General features: G+C 44.4%; 1 protein-coding gene across 1 annotated transcript in view; it reads right to left on the bottom strand.

The window, feature by feature from the left end:
- Positions 1–3854: 3854 nt before the first annotated feature.
- Positions 3855–5136, bottom strand: part of LOC119329301 (signal peptide peptidase-like 2) — a 9754-nt gene continuing 8472 nt past the window's right edge. The window contains exons 16-17 of the mRNA XM_037602317.1: positions 4911–5079; positions 3855–4842 (exon numbers count right to left, since the gene is read on the bottom strand). The gene's annotated coding sequence lies outside the window, so the exon portion shown is untranslated. The remainder of the gene's footprint in view (positions 4843–4910; positions 5080–5136) is intronic.

Below are 5136 nucleotides of genomic sequence, written 5' to 3' on the forward strand. Positions count from 1 at the left end.
ATTTACTATTCACATGGGTGAGCGTGCAACCATGTCCACCTGTGTATTACCGCTGAACATAAGCAATTGATTGATTGATTACTGGGCAACAGCACCTCTACTCTACTTTAGATACTAGTTAAACATCCGCAACAAAAGCGTTTAGAAATTAAAATTCAGTCGGCATGCCACTAGAGGACGATTTCTTTCTAAATTCAAAGTCGCACCATTAGTAATAATCTACCCAATCATCACCATCGTCATCATACATACAAAATAGTCTTTCCAATCAGCAACATATCAGGGGATATTGATAATATCACCCCCAACAACCAACACATCCATGGCCCACCCGGCCTCCCTCATCACCAAAAATAAATATACCACCACAAAATTACACATATGTTAATTGTGATCTTTAGCCTTTTTGCATCAACATCTAGAGGAGGGCAGAGGATTATGTATGTATCCATCTGCAGTCCCTTCCTGCCTGCTGCTGAAAGCTTCAGAAACTGACATTTACTGCCTTGCTCAAGGCTGCATTGCCTTGCTGCTATCTATCCCTACTTTTCTTTGAAAAGCTCACAGCTAGCATCACAATCCACATCATATGAATGAGTGATGCTGCATCACCACACCAGTATATTCTTTCTATCCCTTCCTTGGTAATTGAGCAGTACCCGTTCCTTTGCTTGTCTAGTTGTGTCACACACACCCAGAGAAGTCTAATCTAATGCACTAGTAGTTGACATGCTTTTGCTTGTGGCATACACATGCTGCAGATTCCACTTGTTCCTACAGGATCACTCCTGTTTCTCCCTTCACACAAGCATCATAACCGGTATACATGGCCTAGCAATCTCCTTCCCTTATCTCCTCTTTCCTACATGGGGAAACAGAGCTATTCTTGCCATCCTTGTCGTCACCAGTCCATCATCGTCGCCGTCATCGTGCGAGAAGTGAGATTTGAGCCTGATTCGGCACTGGCGGTAGTCGAGGTCCCGCTAAGGCAGCTCAAAGTTCACTGATTTAGTGACACGGCAAATATAAACACAACGTGCACATGTGACACATGATTCACGTGGAAAATAACCTCAACTTGAGGAGTAAAAAACATTTGTAGACTGGCTGGTACATCAAACTTTATTGTGAGAATGACTTGTACTCTCTGGGACCTCTAGATATTTAGAACACATTCGTCACGTTGCCAACCGACAACATTCATCCCATAATTAATTTCAGCTCAATCGAACACGCTTTGCGTACACAAACAGTTCATCTCTAAAAAACTGCTCTCTGCTGAAGCTGCAGCAGTCCAAACTAGCGAAAGCACACTTAAGTCAGATGCGACACTGAACCAATCCTAAAACCAGATTGTGAGAACTTGAGGTGTAAAAGAAAATTGTGGACCAGCTCGTACATAAAACTTTATTGTGAGAATGACTTGTACATAATCTTCTCTGGAACCTCTAGATATTTACAACACATTCTTCATGTTGCCAACGGGCAACACATTCATCACATAATTTCAGCTCAGTCGAACACGGGTTTTCTTTTAGAAAAGGAGGATGACCCCCGGCCTCTGCATCTAGGCGATGCATACAGCCACTTTATTGATTATTCTTACAAGACCTTACAAAGTCATACAACAGCAAGACTAAAGCCACCATCTAAGCAACAACTGTCAGTACACCTTTATGAGGCTGCCGCAGCCACCTGCCACGAGTCCATCTTCAGAGCTGTACTGTTGCATCTACCGTGCCAGGTCTCTCTGCCATCGACGCCACCACGACGCCAGACAGCGTCGTCCTCCTGCGCGAGTCCATCCTCCCACATCGAACTCCGAATCTGCACTGCGCCACGCCACCAAGATCCCTCGCCATCAATGTATGGATGAAGCACCGCTCCACCAAAGAAACCGTCCGCTGGTCCCGCGAAGCAAGGCGCAACACCATGTAGAAGGCCGAAGTCGCACCGCGCGCCACCACGCCACCAGCAGCCCCGCCACCAAGAGCTATTCCCAGCCGCCGCCTTCAAGAAGGAACACTACACCAGGGTGCCGTCGACGCCCAGAGGGGAACAAAAGCTTTCGCCATAGCTCGAGGAGGAGGCGGAAGGGAGAGGATCCACCCCAAAGCCTCCAAGAAGGGGATCGGCGCCAAAGACGTCGACTTTGGGGAGGCCGCCGCACCAGCCAGGGGTTTCCCCCGGAACCTCACCCGCACGCCAGATCCGCCAGGCCGGCAATAGTACATCTCTCAAAACTGCTATTTATTGAAGCTTCAGCAGTCCGAACCAATCCTAAAACCACATTTTGTCTTTCTCTCTACAGTTTTCTCTATCATGCCTTTTTGCATTCCCTTTCATTGCAAAGAAAGAAAGCTCTCTTACTTTATAGCAATGGAAATTTCTGTGTGCATCGACGGATTCTTTCGATTCCTTCCTTCTTTGATGTATTCAGATTCCAGCAATTTGAAGAATCTAGAAATGTAATGGAAGTTGAAAAGAATAAAATAAAATAAAGGAGGTGGTAGCTAAAATCCTACCCCTTTGGATGGTTGGGATGGAACGGAGAAAGTCTCGGATGGTGATGTGACTTGCAGGCATTAAAAAGAGCATCTAAGATGATGATGATTGCTTTACCTTATTGTTGCTTTTCTACGTACACACATACATACATAGATAGACAGATAACCACTTTTGTTTATTGTATCTTCTGGGGTTTGCTGACTAATCCCTCATGATCCCTTGTTAGCTTGATACTCTTTGGTTAGAATAAGTACGAGCACCACTTTGTCGTGGCTCGATTGCCTGTTTTTGCAAGCATGGTCTTCGCTTGTATGGCATCTCATATGAAAGTCCATGCCATGCATGTAGCTGTTGGGATCACGGAAAGTGGTGGCAACAACACCGGATGACTTCGATTTGGTGGTGCATCTCAAGCATCGGTCTTGAGCTCTGGGGTGAAAACCTGAATTTTGACCTATTGGTTATATTTGGCAGTGGCGATGTTTATTTGTGTCGTTACCTTGCTGAAGGCATTGCTAGGACTTGTTCTTCGTGATGAAAACACATGATCAGGCCTTGGTTGACTCCGGCGACAACGGCGCATGAGCGTTGTTCCCTTCCTAAAGGTATTGCTGTTGGAGAATCCCTCTTGTGGTACTAGTGATTTCACTTGATTGTTGGCGCGGATATGGTTGTTGATGTAGATTGTTTTGATTGTTTCAGAGTTTTTTCTTTTCTTTTACTCCTCCAAGGCATAACTTTGGTCTTATTTGACTATGCTAGATGCCGGTGTGATTTATGTGTGTGTGTTGGTGTTGAATGCGTGCATAATAACTATGCAAAGCCCGAGTGTGTTGGCCATTGTGTTTGTATCCCCAGATGCCCCATTTTAAGCTAATAAAAATCCACCCTTACCACCACTAGCATTTGGTGTTGATTATGGCGTGTGAACGATAACCACATATCACCTGGTTGTAGTATTTCCTCACAAGTTACATAAGTTTGCCTACGAGGACAACTACACTCTGCTCTTGTTTAAGAAGATCCACCATTCAGGCAACAACATTGTCAACATGCAAGTTGCATAAGTTTGCTCCTTGCAATTAGCGCGTTTCTTATTCATCTACACGCCCTTTGATGTACTCGATCGTACACAAGCAATCCGACTGATTGGTTACCGGGCAACAAAAACTCTACTCTAGTGTTGTAACTTGTGATAAATGTCCTCATCAAAGAAATGTTAAGAATAGAGATTCCGTAGGCACGCCACTAGAGGACGATTTCCATCCCTACACGTAAATTAATTTGAAGTCGCGCAATCCTGTAAAAAATAAACAATTTAAAGTCGCACAAAAACAAGCAAGGAATGAGACAAATGGCGACCAGAACCATTCGTAATCTAATCATTATCATCATCATCATACATATAGCATAGCGGTTTCCAATCAGCAATCGGGTAACATCATCCCCAACAACCAACACAATGCATGGCCCACCCCTCCCTAAAAAAATGTTGATCTTGTTTGTCCAACAAAAAGTAAAATAAATCATGCCTGTAACAATTAGGACTCTCTGAATTTATCTACCTGTAACAACTCTGTGGTATATATGGTGAGCAGTCCCTACCTCTACCTGACCTGCTGCTAAAATCTTCACATCCAGCTTCTTGCTTTTGCTGCTGTCTGTCCTGCCTGATACATGATGCAGTTAGTTGCATGTCCACACCACTCCTCTTGACCTCTTCCCATCATTTTCTCCTTCTTTTTCTTTGAAAAGCTCCCAGTGTCACAATCCACATCATGAATAAATATGGGTGATGCTGCATCACCAGTATCTATATATGCTCTTTATCCCTTCACTGGCAAGCACTACCTGCTCCTTTGCTTGTGTACTTGCGTCACACACCCCCACACAAGCCTGATCTGGTGTACACTAGCTGAGGACATGCCTTTTGCCTGTGGCATACACATGACACGATGATGGCAACATATACTGTCTACTGTACATGCTGGCTGCACATTCTGCTTATTCCTTCTGGATTGATTGCTCCTGTTTTCTTCCCTGTTATCACACATGAAAGCAACTACATCATACATGGCCTCTGAATTTTCTTTCTTATCCTACCTGCCTGGGGGGAAACAGAGCTACTTCTCGCCGTCCCTGTCGTCATCGGTCCACAACCATCATCATCATCGTCGTAAATTCAGCTGGTTGCAGTACTCAAGGCCCACGGACGGCGGCTCTAAGCTCACCGGTTACAACTGGTAGATTCTGCACCATCTTAACATGCATATGCATGCCACCTGCAGTCATCTTCTTGCTTCCCTGTTTTTCTTTCTTCAAGATGTATAGAATCTGCACATTCATTCAACAAATCAAGCTATCATCACTCGTTTCAGCCTCCAGGTTCGCGGGGTACGTACCATTGCCAGCAGAGGAGGAGCAACATTCAGTCGCTTCATACCACAAGGTACCAATTTGGACAGAGCAGTGTACTGATCTGTGACACTCTCCAAAAGGCCCATATGGGGAATATGTTGCAATAAGCCATGAAACACAAAGAACCATTTTTCAAGAAGCTTCGGTCATTTTCTACATAAGAACAAACAAATATTATTATTATTATTATAGCATTAAAAAAACAAGAAG

This window comes from Triticum dicoccoides, chromosome 7A (assembly GCF_002162155.2).
Source record: "Triticum dicoccoides isolate Atlit2015 ecotype Zavitan chromosome 7A, WEW_v2.0, whole genome shotgun sequence".
Classification (NCBI taxonomy): Eukaryota; Viridiplantae; Streptophyta; class Magnoliopsida; order Poales; family Poaceae; genus Triticum; species Triticum dicoccoides.